Here is a 14,747-nt window from a genome sequence, read left to right as displayed (position 1 = left end):
TTTTACCTATATAGATGATGCACATATTTTGTTGTGCAAATATAAATAGTATTGTATTTACAATTTCAAATTCTATTTGTTCATTGCTAGTAAGAGATTTCATGGATGCGTGTATGTATCAAAACTTAAGTCATACACTTAACATATGTAGACTAATGCATGGCAATTATACCTTAATAAACCCTCTAACAACAAGAAAAAAGATATTTGAACATACATTTCACCAAAGATAAATGGATGACAAGTATGTGAAAAGATGTTCAACATCACTGGTCTTTAAAACTATTGGTCTACTTTGAGAAAAGATACACACATACAGAGACAACTCATTTTAAACAATGGGCTTTCTTTTCCAGTATCAATTTTTCTGTATGCAGTAACTAAATATTTGTACTCTAAAACTTTCCCCAATTTTTTTTAACACTTTTTTATTTATGGATTTTTTATTAAAAAATCTTTTGTAACAAAACGATTTTTAAAAAGATTTTATTTATTTATTTGAGAGAGGGAGTGCACAAGCAGGGGGAGCGGCAGGCAGAGGGAGAAGCAGGCTCCTCGCTGAGCAGAGAGCCTGATATGGGACTTCTGATCCCAGCACCCTGAGGATCATGACCCGAGCCAAAGGCAGACACTTTACTGACTGAGCCACCCAGGTGTCCCACAAAGGTTTTTCACTTATAAAACCCTTTAGGACTTCAATTTTTATAAATATATGTAAGATATTTACTGAAAACAGTTTTTACATTCACAAAGAATCTTATTATGTAACATCAATTGGCATAGTCTTTTCCACATTCCCTACAATTATACTTTACAGTTCCTCTCCAGTGTAAATTATGTTTCCTAATAAAGAACAATCAAAGGCTTTTTTATAACCCTTTCACGCATGGGATCTCTCTTAATGTGTGCTTTCATAGCTTCCCAAAGTGGGGGTATGAAAATTTTTTTTATAGATTTTTCATACCTGTGAAATCACAGCCAAATAGTAAAGTATAAGGCAGAGCTAAAGGTTTCCTACATTCCTCATTAATAAGGTTACCTTCACTGTGAATTAGTCTGTGCTTTCTAAGAGAAAGTCTAAAGACTTGCCCATATTCTTTGCAAGCATAAGCTTCTCTCAAGAGTGAAATATTATACATTCAGTAAGGCATGTCGTAGTAAAGGGTTTCCCACATTCCTCATCTATGTATGGATTTTCTCCACTGTGAGTTCTTAAATGTTGAATAAGATATGTGGACTGAGAAACACATGGGTGGCTCAGTTGGTTAAGTATCTGCCTCCAGCTCAAGTCATGATCCCAGAGTCCTGGGATGGAGTCCTGCATCAATCTCCTTGCTCAGCGGGGAGTCTGCTCCTCCTTCTGCTGGCTGCTCTCTCTCCTTGTGCTCTAACAAATAATAAATAAAATGTTAAAAAGAAAAAAGGTATGTGGACTGAGTAAAGGCTTTCCCACAGTCCTTACATTCAAAAGGTCATCCACCAGTGTGAGCTCTCATTTGTACCATAAGGCCTGATCAAACAGTGAAGGCTCTCTCACATTTTTTACATCTACATGGCTTCTCTCCAGTATGTGTTTTGTTGACTGAAGTATGAGGAATATCTAAATGATTTCCCATATTTCCTTACATTCAAAAGGTCTTTCTATACTGTGAGTTCCTAAATGTTGAATAAGAAATGAGGATCAAATAAAGGCTTTCCCACACTGCTTACCATTACAGGGTTTTAGAGTTTGCATGTGACTTTTAAAGCAAGATGAGTTACTAAAGGCCTTCCGACTTTCCTTACAAACATAAGGCTTCTTGCCAGTGTGAGTTCTTAAATGTACAGTAAGGAACTAACAAAGCCTTTTCCACATTCCTTACATTCCTAAGTCTTCTCTCCAGTGTGAGTTCTTTTGTGTTTTATAAGACCTGCAGAATCGGTGAAGGTTTCCAAGTTATTTACTACACTCATATGGTTTTTCTCCAGTGTGAACTCACATGTGAGTATTAAGTTTTGGGAAACAAGTAAACTCTTTACTACACTCCTTGAAAACACAATGCTTCTCATATGAAGTTGTATAATTTAAGCAAGGTTTGGGGAACAAGGAATGGCTTTCTCAAATTTCTTACATTCCATAGGCATCAGTTCACTGTGAGTTCTTAAATGATAAATAAGACAAGATCAAATAAAGGTTTTCCCACATTCTTACAATGTTTTAAGACTTTTTTCTATTGTTCATTTGCGTATGTACAAAAGCTTGTAGAATGAGAAAAAGCTTTCCTACATTCTTTAAGGGTATGTGGCCTTTCTCCACTATGAATTCTTACACATTCTCTAAGGTGTAAGGAAGAAGGAATGCCTTTCCCACAGTCTGTACATTTATAGGGTTTCTTTTGAGTGTAAGTTTTCTTGTGAACCAGATATGGATTTTGGTTGAAACCTGTTTCACACTGATTACACTTAGGAGGCTTTTCTCCATTATCAGTCTTATTGTGTAGATTAAGGGCAGAGTTCTTTGTGAATGCTTTTACACACTAGTTGCACTCACAAGTTTTCTTTCTAATGTGAGTACTCTATAAACCTTAAAGGAGTGTTCACTCAAGGCTTCTTCCCAATGGTGAAAATTCAACAGTTACTCTCCAATATGGCTTCTCTCCTGTTGATGAAGAGATTAGTCACGACTTATGAAAGTTCTCCAGCTTTATTACACTCAGAGATCCTTCCCTCTGCCTTGAATTCTGTTATACTACACAGGAAATAAATGAGTATGACTGAAGTTTTTTGTATTTTTTTCTTTCATTTTCACTGCATGCAATGCATGGTTCCAGACCTCAGTGCTTTCAAGCAGAATGAAGTGACCATTCTGCTAAAAAGTTCTGTTGTAGTCTTTACTTTCACAAGGATTCTTACAGAGTTTAGCTGTAAGCTGTTAACCATTGAGACGAAATTACTTACCCAAAACTTTATCTCAATTATGTATTTAAAGGGTTTGTCAAATTCTTAAAGATTTTTTATTTATTTATTTGACAGAGAGAGATGACAAGCAGGCAGAGAGAGGGGAGGAAGCAGGCTCCCTGCTGAGCAGAGAGCCCGATGCGGGGCTCGATCCCAGGACCCTGGGATCATGACCTGAGGTGAAGGCAGCGGCTTAACTCACTGAGCCACCCAGGCGCCCCGGGTTTGTCAAATTCTTAAGGCTCAGAAATCTGTGAGAAAAGTTTCTTTTGGGATGAGTAACACTAGCTGTTACAGTTATCATGTTGCTTTTCTATCTTATGGAATTTCCAATCTTCCACTGGTGTGGAAGGCAAGGAATTACACACTGTCGATCTTACCATTTCTACCACATTGGGTGTTTTCCCCTGCAAAATATTCTGCTGAGGTGCTGACCATTTGGTATTAAGACAAATCTCCCAATCTGAAATAAGATTAAAAAAAACATTAAGGTCTTGGAGAAATAAATGATGGAAGGAAAGTGTTAGAAAAAAAAAAAAAAAAGAGGCCAATGTCTACTTACTTTCGAAGACTGACTTGAAATATAAAATAAAAAAAAAAAATGAATATACAGAGATTGAGAATTCTGACTATATTAAGAGTTTGGCAATAATAAGGTGCTGGTGAAGTTGGTAGGTGATTTTCTAAATGATTCTATAAATGTTGAAACTAATGGTGAACAGAAAGCAGTGTGACCAGGAAAGCAAAGAATGAAAGGAAATGAATAAAGAGCTAAATGCAAAATTTAAAGAAGTAGATCCGTCAGGTCAAAAGGAAGTTTCAGAAAAGTGGACGAAAAGTTAAAGAGAAGTCTAAAGTACCCAAGGAACCACAGAAATCAAAGGGACCAGCATTCTCAGGAAAAATCCATCTTCAAAAGCTTCCTATTTAATGTTTCCAAAAAGACTGCAGGTCTCATGGACTCCTGCTATTTTTCGTAAAGAAATCATCTCTCCCTTTTCCTTTACCCCTCAGAATCCTTCCTACTACCCTCTACTCTCCTTTTTGCTCCGCCTGAAAGATCAGACCTGGTCTGCACGTATGGTACCTGGCTCTCAGAGAAAAAAGCTTGATACAAGAACATGCAAGGGATGACAAATCCATAAGTCAGGACCAAGATTCTACTCTCCAGGGATACCAAATACTGTCAGGTATAACTTGAGAAACAATAAAATGTTTGTGACAACCTTTTCAAACCAATAAACTTTGTTTTTCAGACCAAAAAACTTTCAAATGAAACTAAAATGCAAACACATACTCTCTCACTGTTCACCAAAAGGGGTGCTGATCTTTCCCCTGAAACCCAGGCTCAAACTTGTATTCAGAAACACTTTTGAAGTCCTAAGCCTTTCAGTCCATAGAGAAAATAAAACCAGAGCAACAAACAAATTTTCATTTTCAAGAGGAAGCCATGTCAAGATAAGATCTACAAGAACAGAAACAATATCTGCTCTTTTTACCACTGCACTCCCATTAGTCAGCATAGAGCCTAGAATATAGTCACTTAAGAAAGATTAGTTCCAGAAAAAGCTAAACGAAGGCATGGCACCAACCTTACCTATTGTAGTCAGACTGTTGTAGTTCTCCAGCATCACATCGCTGCACAGCCCTCTCTGGGTTTGATCCAGCAAAGACCACTCCTGGGTGAATTCCACAGCCACATCCTCAAAGGTCATGGGTGATGGGTCCTAAACCCATCACAAACATCCCAGCATCAGGTAGTTGCCATCTAAACCCATGTTCACTGGAGAAAGAGAATGGGAGACCCAAAGCTTAGACAGTGTTCCATGTTCTCCCATCATCTCTCCCAGGGCTTCTCCTATCCACACATATTCACTGGGGACCTCATCCAGTCATATAACTTTAAGAGCACCTCTTTCACCCAGTTGAATGTATCTCACCACAAATACACTGTACACTTTCTAATCTTCCCTATTGACTGAGTACATTACAGACACCATAAATGCTGGCAAATAAATGAATCATTCCTCTAGCAACAGCACACATTCTGAGAAACACATGTCCACTCCCTCACAATGTATCATAGCACACTGAGAGCACACAATCAGCGTGGATGGGAGCTGGACTGAATTAGTAAACACTGGGATAACAGTATCATTTCCCTACGTCTCTGTCAACCTCATAAAAAAGTCCTAAAACCTGAGAAAATGTAACTGGCTACTCAGTCCCTAGACAGGCCCTGTATACATAAAGAAACTGTTCCACTACAAGAAAACATATCTACCTCGTAGGAAGAAGCATGTACTTTTATAAAAGAATAAATTTCCTACTTACGCAAGAAAAATTTGTTATCCTTTCTCCTTCTGACTTCTCACGAAGACAGAAAAAGTCTTGAGAAAGGTGACCTTGGGGAGAGGAAATAAAACCTGAGAACCTAGGCTCTCGAAATTCCCACTTAGGCTAGAAGCTACTCCACACTGATTCTAAATTGACACACATGCTGTTGCCATGAAATAGCCAAGCAGCCTGCTTCATCTGAAGTCAGAAAAAGGGTTCTCAGCTTTGGAAGGAGAGTTTAATAATTCCATTTTATGGAAAAAGAAATTTAAAGTTCAGAGAGGTAAAGCTGTTGTTTTCTTTGGCCAATAATAGTGAATCTCATCGTGTGATTAAGCAGACCCTCCCCCACAAAAATACCCATCCTCACCCCTGCTTCCCAAATCTCAGGATACAGACATCAGGATGTTCTTATCTACTCAAGCCCCTCTCCTAGACAGCATAGAAACAGGACTGCTTAGACCCTGACCACAAGACAGGCTGTTTATAGGCCCAGTAAAACAGTCTCTGACAGGAGCATCAATAAGGACTTACCACAAGAGAAAAGATCAATGGCTGGCATCCTGTAGGTAAGACAGTAAAATCTGCCTGAACCCTTCTTGTTCTCAAAGTCCTTCAAGACAGTGTCTGAGTTTAGAGGCCAATCTCAATTCTTCTTTATTAAGCAGCAGTGGAACCCTGCCACACAACATCAGTCTTTAAGAAATAAGCATTAGTCAGCTGTCATGAAGCATCATTTATTAGCTCTCTGTAGAAAATGAAATTACATTATGTGAAAGCCATTAAAAATTGTAGAGTTTACCACATGAATACAAATAACAATCGTCATTTACTGAGTACCTATCATGTACCAGAAGCAGTGGTAGCTCATATGATTATCAACACAATTATCAATACTGTCATTCCACAGTTGAGGCAACCTACACTGAGACAGCAGCAGTCACTGGCCCAAGATCACCAATTAGGAAGACCAGTAACCTGAATACAGGTTACTCTATATCATAAGCCTGAACTCCCGAGCTTTTTGTGATTTGCCAACATACCTGGACAACGATTATAAAATGGTGTGCAAGAAATGACTAACTCAGCAGGTCTGGGTGCTCAAATCCTTCACTTTCCTGAGAAAACCTGTCTTCAGACCTACTCTTGGTGGGGCTGTGGGAGACAACCCGAGTGCATGGAATACCCAGCGTGATAATGTTTTCGTCTGCCAGTTGGACTGATAGTTTATGCTAACAATGTGATTTATGGTGAACATCTGTTTTATGCCTGAGGCTCTGGGCAATGTTCTAACAGTCTGAATTCCAGCTGGAGCTTAAGTGGCTGCAGTCAGTCATGTAGGTGGTGCATGCCTACAGGACTGACCCACAATAAAAACCTGGACACCAAAGCTCAGGGACTATAGACTGAATGTCTGCACTTCCCTGCCTCTTCAAACATTGAAACCCAATTCCCAATGTGATGGTTTCTGGAGATGGGGGCCTTTGAGAGGTAATGATGGGATGAATGCCTTTTATGAGAGACCCCAGGGACCTACCTTGCTCCTTCTGCCATGTGATAACACAGTGAGAAGACTGCCTTCTATTAACCAATAAGGAGATCCTCACCTGACACCACTTTGCTGCCATTTTGATCCTGATTTTCCCAGTCTCCAAAACTGTGAGAAATTTCTGTTGTTTGTAAGCCACCCAATCTATAATATTTTTTGTTCTAGCAGTACAACTGAATAATCTAATATACTGTGTGAGCTTCCTTGGTTGGCCATATTTCACATGTGATGTTACACATTATTACTAGGAATATTGTGCAATGCCCATTTGACTGCGCTGGGGAAAGACACTTGGATGCTTATGCCTGTCTTGTTCTGGAATTAATCCTACATGTCTCATCCCTCTGCGATTCTGATCTGTATTTTATAAACTGTCATGCTGGGTTTAATAGCATGAATCTTTTCAGTCCTACTGCATTGCTGAGCACTAGGGTGTTCATGAGGATCCCTAGCACAAAATGTTTAATTCAGACATCTTTGCACTCCTCCAGCTGGCAAAATCACATAGGCCCAGTTGCCTTCCTTCAAGTCCTTATATTGGCTTTTGCCTTCATTCATTAAGCAAATTTTTATGAAGGTCCTTCCCTTTGCTACATAATACACTAGGCACTGAGGAGAGCACAGTGAACTAACAGAAAATCCCCAATACCTTACATTTTTCACATTCTAAAGGTAAGCAGATACTAAACAATAAATCCACATCCTATTAGTTGGTGTTCAGTGCTGGGGGAAAATAGGAACAGATAAGGAATATTATCCTCTGCCTTCCCCAACACACACAGAGATACACCTAAGGATTTCTAGGCAAACTCAGTATTAGCTCTGCAAAAAATAAAGACAGAATAGAAAAATAACCATTTCAAAAGGCTCTTGAAAAACTGACATCTGATTTGCCTAAAAAGTGATAGTTAACTTTTGATCCAAAGCACTGGAACAATTCCATGGTAAACAAAATAAACTCAGTATATATTTCAGATACTGCTGTATTTCACTGGCAGCTTAGTAATACTCATGCAAGCGATCTGACCAATCCCCTAAGTTTTACCAGATGGTATAAAATGTTGCGTAGGTAGAATGCTAAATCAGACTGTGCCCAAAGTTTATCTTTTTTTCTTAAAAAACCTCACACCTCTTAGTTTTCCCTTAAATTCGCCTTTTAAAAATTCCTTATTTATACTATTTTTTTTTTACTTATGCTTTATGTTCATTTTGTTGATCATTTCAAACACTTGGAAATTATAGAGTTCATTTTTCAAACATTTTGTTGAATTATTCAAACAAGTGTAGAGTTACAAGTGTACAGTACATTATCATGAATTTCTCCACCCCTAAGCACTCATATGCCTCATCTAAAATTATTCCTTTCTCCTCACCAAATGGAAGCATTATTCTGATTTCTAACACTATAATTTTGCCTGTTTTTGAACTTCATATAAAATCATGACATGCATTAATTTGTGTCTAGTGTCTTCCGTTCAACATCCTATTCCACATGCTTCTCTCTTTCCCTCTGCCCCTCTTCCTTCTGTTCTCTCTCTCAAATAAGTAAGTCTTAAAAAAAAAAAAAAGTACAAAGTGAACTGGGGATTTATCTTACACCTAAAGACTAATAGGGTTTAAAGACTAAAAGGATTCATGTTGAAGGAACACAGGATTCAAAAGGACTACCCTTGGGCAAATGTGCGACAGTTTCAGTGTCAAAATAATAGTGAATGAAAGAAAAGTCCAAGAATGTATTGTGATATTCCAAAAAGAAAAAAAGTAGAGGATAGGGGAGGTGGGGAAAGAAAGCTGCATAGCTAAAGACTGGAGAAGGAATGACAGAATTAAGAAAAAAAGGATTTTGTAACCTGCCTCCCCGCCCATGTAAAAACAGACTGAGGCAAAGACTGACAAACGAGGTGAAACCTTTGGATGAAAGGCTGTTAGGAAACAGATTACCCTGTTGCCAAGTATCACCCAAGGATTACCTCAAAAAAATTTGTGACTATGAGAGAAGTGCACCTTGACTAAAAGCTTCTCATTCCTAATAAACAATGGGACAACTTGCACTTCCCCACCTCCCGATGAGCTACAACACAAAGTATACAGAAATATTCAAATATCTAAATTTGCAGTCTAACCAGTCAGGCACTGGCTGGTTCTTTGGGTACTGAGAACATGAAATGTGGCTAGTGTGACTGAAGGACTAGATTCTTTTTTTTTTTTTTTTTTAAAGGTTTTATTTATTTATTTGACAGAGAGAAATCACAAGTAGATGGAGAGGCAGGCAGAGAGAGAGAGGGAAGCAGGCTCCCTGCTGAGCAGAGAGCCCGATGCGGGACTCGATCCCAGGACCCTGAGATCATGACCTGAGCCGAAGGCAGCGGCTTAACCCACTGAGCCACCCAGGCGTCCCTGAAGGACTAGATTCTTAATTTGATTTATTTTAATTAGAATTTAGAAATAAAATTGATTCAGGTACTCAAAAAAACTCTTCAGTATGTTTGATCAATCTGGATTTGGAGATCTTTTTCTACAGCAAAACAGTAAGAGCTAAATACAGATGGCGAGTTTCTAATGAAAACTCAGCATCCACAGTGAGATCCACATACACACTGGGTTTTCCAGCAACTTATTACAAAAGGAAAGAAATGTAAAATTTCTCATTAATAGTTCTCTATTAACTACATTAGTAATTGACTTCATCATAAATTTATATTGATAATTGGTAAGTTGATTAAACACTAAAAATTTCAGGGCTTCAAACTGTTCTTGGTTGGCTACTCAAAATTATAAAAATACATCTGTATAATCTGTACCTCACTATATATATATGTATTAGACAGTACTGCTCTAGACCCAAGTCTACTTTACAAGAAACAATTAAATGAAATCCTAGGAAGGGACCCCTGGGTGGCTCAGTCGGTTAAGCCTCTGCCTCCTGCTCAGGTCATGATCCCAGAGTCCTTTGCTCAGTGGGGGGCCTGCCTCTCCCTCGGCCTGCGCTCTCCGACATATAAACAAATAAAATCTTTTTAAAAGTAAGTATATGAAGTCACAGGAAAACATCATCATATTGGAATGCCAACATCTTACAATAACACTCTTCGGGAACGTTCAAGAACCAAAATTAACTTTTTTTTTTTTTTTAAATGGAGGCAACTTTAATAGACACTTTCGGAAAAATGGAACTACTTCCTTGGACCGGCAGTGGAGCGCCGTCCTCAGTAGAAGGCTGTCCTGCTGCATGCTTACCGCGAAGGGGTGAAGCGAATGTCTGCCATTTGCCGTTAATCGGTTCATCACAACACCCAGGACGGGAGACAAATCTCAGCCAGGAGTGAACGCGGATGAAGGCTCCACGGATGCTCATTTTACTGCCGCCACAGATTTAAGGACGAATTTCCAGGTGAACAGCCGAAAGAAAAACCCACCTGTCCACACTCCTCGTACTTGGGCTCAATTCAGTTGCAGCTAACGGCAACCGGCCCGCCTCCCGCTGCCCCTCAGGGGCTCCAGCACTCGGAGCTCCGGGCGCTGAGGTACTTCGGCGAATCTCTTCACGCCTGCGTTTTGTGTCCCACACGCGTGCTCCCTCGGAACCTGCAGAGGTCCCTCTCTCCAGCGGAGAACTTACCGAACTGCCATCACCGGTGCCCACGCGCGCACCCGCCCGCAAGAAACGCAACCGCAGGCTGCCGGGCGCGGGGGACGCCGGAGCCGGAGTCGCCGCGGCCAGGGAAGGCCTAGCCGGCACGCCTCCCCCTGGGGCAACCGTTGCCGCCGCGGCGGCCCAGCCTGCCCGGGCTCTCGGAAGAAGCGACCCTCAACACCGCCGCTCCCTCTCGGGATCCTCCTTTCCCGCGTAGGCGCTCTGAGGGAGGGCGTAGAGAGCCGACGACTTTCCCTCAAACGCGGGAGTAGCGCGCGGCCAAGATGGCCGCCGTCCTGCGCATGCGCTCTTCCGGTCTCCGAGAACAGGGCAAGGGGCGGGGCCTCGCGGGAAGCGGGGATGACGCGGGCTGCTGGGTAACCAGTGGTTTACTTTCCTCTCCAGCCTGGTGCTCTTACACGTCTTAACTGAATAATACTTGCTTTCAAATCGTGGTGTATACGTGAACGCATCACAGTCTTTATTGCGCAGCTGCCAACTGCACCCAGTTTAATGATTTAATTGGCTTGGCTCTGCATGGGGAGCCTGGCTGAAGTGTATCCTCCACGTAGCCCTCATCATGCTACTGGACTCATGGTCCTGGTCGGTGTTGTCTGAAGTTCCCGAAAAGAACAGAATCAAGAGCACCTGGGGGGCTCAGTCAGTTAAGCGTCTGACTCTTGGTTTTTGGCTCAGGTCATGATCCCACCACCTTGGGAACAAGCCTCTTATTGGGCTCTGTGCAAAGGACAGCGTCTGCTTCAGATTCTCTCTCCCTCTCCCTCCTCCTGCTCACTCTCTGTCAAATAAATACATAAATGCAATCTTTAAAAAAAAAAAAACAATTTTGGTATAAGCCCCTATGAACACAATTAATTACAGTATCTGTGTTAGCCTCCTATTGTCGCTGTAACAAGTTACCAGAAACTTAGTAGCCTAAAAAAAATTTATTATCTCATAGTTGTGAAGGTCAGGCATTTGAAATGGGTCTCACTGGGCCAAATTCAGTGTGTCCACAGGGTTGTGTTTCTTCTGGAGACTGTAGGGGAGAATTCATTTCCTCGCCTTTCCAGCTTCTAGAGGTTGTCTCCATTCCTTGGCTCATGACCATAAATCACTCTGGTCACTGCTTCCATTCTCACATTTCTTCCTGACTCTGACCCTACTGCTCCCTCTTTCACTTATAAAGATCCTTGTGATTACATTGGGCCCACCTCAATAATCCCCCCATCTTAAGAACCTTTATTTAGCCATACCTGCACAGTCCCCTTTGGCATACAAAGTAATACACTCACAGGTTCTGGGGATTAGGACTTGGAAATATTTGGCAGGGACATTATTCTGTCTACCACAAAAAAAAAAAAAAATCTAAAAAGAATTCTTAGCTAGATACATAAAAAATCAGGGGCCAGAACTGTAGAGAAAGGACTGCTGTGGCACTCTGAGACTTTGTATCTATCCACATAGGCCATGCAGGCAAAGACTTGACTTGCGGCCAGTCTGAATGTTGGCTGAATGCCTTGTGATTCTCCCAGAACATGAGAGGATGGGAGGTCTGGAAGGAGCAGCTATGAGACCATCTCCCACTCACCTCCCCTGGGAAACTGTCAGAAGACAATTTCTCATTGCCTCCTAGGTTCTGATGAGATAAGGGGCTTTTCCCCCTGCCCCTTCAGAAGAGAAATGCAGAATATATGCTAAGCTGCGGTCTAGATTGGGCTCTTCAGCTACTGGAAAGAGTCAAAGTCACAGAGCACAGGTTAAAGCTGATGGTCATTTGTGGCTGGCGTTATCTATTTAGTCTGAGGGGATTCATTCTACTTCCTGGGTACTGGGAGCAAGTCCAAGTTTGTTCCACAGTGCCTTGAAGAGAGCACAGCATGGGTGGGCCTGGGTGGCTCAGTTGGTTAAGCATCTGCCTTCAACTCGGCTCATGATCTTGGGGTCTTGGGGTCAAGCTCCACATCAGTTTCCCTGCTCAGCGGAGAGTCTGATTCTCCCTCTCCCCAGGTAGGACCCCTGCTCATGCTCTCTTTCTCTCTCAAATAAATAAAATCTTAAAAAAAAAAAGTGAGAGAGCGCAGCATGTGGGCAGTGGGTGAGGATGCCTTCCTCCCCTTTATTGAGTAGAACATATTATTAGCCAAATTTATAACTTTGGCTCAAATGTCAATAATTAAGGCAGTGATATCAGGTAGGGGAGCTCTAATGAAGGGAATAATCATGTTTCACTATAGTCTATGGTGAGCTTAATTTATGCTTAGTGGTTTTAAGCACAGGCTGCACCAGGAACTGGAAGGTGAAATGGCAGGAATTGGTATCCCTTCTTTCACTAAATCAGCGAGGATGGGCCAAACTCCTTCAGTGCCTTTCCTCTGTCAATGGCTCCTGGTGCATACTGACATCTCCACTGATAGTGGAAAATTAAGTCATTCTGAAAGGCTGGTGCCCACCAATAGCAAAAGTTCTTGGCTTGTTTCATGAGGTTTGCTCAGCAGGTCCTATTCCAATAATGGAAAAGGGACTGTTTGGGAGGAATATCCAGGACAGAATCATCTTTTAGCAAAAGTGGGCCCATTTTACTAGTTAAGCTGATAATTGTTAATCCTCCTCCCAGATATTCATTTCCTGGGGTAGGGGAGAGGGACTGCTTTCTTGGGTTCGGTCCTTAAAGATAGAGATGATGTGTATTTCATCCTCCAAGAGTCAGCTCCTCCTTTATTTATTTATTTATTTATTTTGCCTTCCCCTTTGCCTTTTTTGTCTTTTACTACTTTTTGGAAGGTCAATGGCAAAGCAGAGGATAAATCATCTCAGTTCTTACAGTGGTGACACTGTACTTTTTTTTTTTTTTCCAGCAAAGGGACCAGTCCTTTTTCTCCCAGGATCCTGTACCCTGTCATGTCTCATCTCCCCCAAGAGTCTGGGCTCTTTCCTCCTCTGGGTGGCATCCTGGTGAGAAGCTGTAGTTAAGTAGGACCCAACACCCATCTTGTGGTCTAGAACATTCCTCTAATAAAATAGCCACCTTCGTTGGTCTCCTGGGAAGGGTTCGGATATAAACTTCTTTGACTTTAGCTATTTTAAGTAATGTTTTAGCTAGCTGGGCCCAAGAATTGGGGGTCTCGATGTTCTTCTGGGGAAGGACTGGAATGCCATCCTTGACAACAGATCTGAGGGGGGACGACAGCTAAAGCCTGCTTGTTGTGCTTGGGAGACCTGCCATCTTGGCCTTATGGGCTTTTTAACTTGTTGTAGCAATGCTCAGGGACATGGACATCCTCTTGTCCCAGAGGAGCCCAAAACACCAGCCTGGGCATGGGGACCTCTTCTTGCTATAGCTCATGATGGGGTCAGGGGCAGGCCACCCCTGGTCCAGAGGTGGATACTCCTCCCCTTTTCCTATTTGGACCCATAATTCCTACAAGGCCCAGTAGCTGCTTAGTGGGGGACTAGACAGGCAGGCTGACCTCTTTCCCCAGGCAGCTATACCTCTAACCACAAAAGTCAGTTCCAGTAGTGTAGGTTCACTGAAATACCCAGGAGGTAGGGAAGCTGGAGGGACTTCATTTTAATATTTAAAAAATTAAAAAAACTATTTTATTTATTTAGGGGGTGCCTGGGTGGCTCAGTGGGTTAAAGCCTCTGCCTTCGGCTCAGGTCATGATCCCAGGGTCCTGGGATCAAGCCCTGCATCGGGCTCTCTGCTTGGCAGGGAGCCTGCTTCCCAACCCCCTCTGCTGTCTGCCTCTCTGCCTACTGGTGATCTCCTTCAGGCATCTTTAAAAAAAATTATTTATTTATTTATTTGACAGACAGATCTCAAGTAGGCAGGGGTGGGGTGGGAAAGCAGGCTCCCCGCTGAGCAGAGAACTTCATGTGGGGCTCCATTCCAGGACCCTGGGATCATGACCTGAGTCAAAGGCAGAGGCTTTAACCCACTGAGTCACCTAGGCACCCCTATTTTTATAAAAAAAATTTTAAAAAGATTGTATATATTTACTTATTTTTTAAAAAAGATTTTATTTATTTGAGAGAGAGAGAGACCGAGAGAGAGCATGAGATGGGAGAAGGGCAGAGGGAGAAGCAGACTCTCCATGGAGCTGGGAGCCCGATGTGGGACTTGATCCCAGGACCCCAGGATCATGACCTGAGCCGAAGGCAGTCACTTAACCAACTGAGCCACCCAGGCACCCATATACTTATTTGAGAGAAAGAAAGAGAGAGTGAGCATGAGTGGGGCAAAGGGCAGAAAGACATGCAGACTCCCCACTGAATGGGGAACCTGGT

General features: G+C 41.9%; 1 pseudogene; it reads right to left on the bottom strand.

Moving 5' to 3' along the window:
- Positions 1-468: 468 nt before the first annotated feature.
- Positions 469-10,758, bottom strand: LOC131823487 (zinc finger protein 559-like; annotated as a pseudogene).
- Positions 10,759-14,747: the final 3,989 nt, after the last annotated feature.

This window comes from Mustela lutreola, chromosome 2 (assembly GCF_030435805.1).
Source record: "Mustela lutreola isolate mMusLut2 chromosome 2, mMusLut2.pri, whole genome shotgun sequence".
Lineage (NCBI taxonomy): Eukaryota > Metazoa > Chordata > Mammalia > Carnivora > Mustelidae > Mustela > Mustela lutreola.
This window is presented reverse-complemented; position numbering and strand designations above follow the sequence as displayed.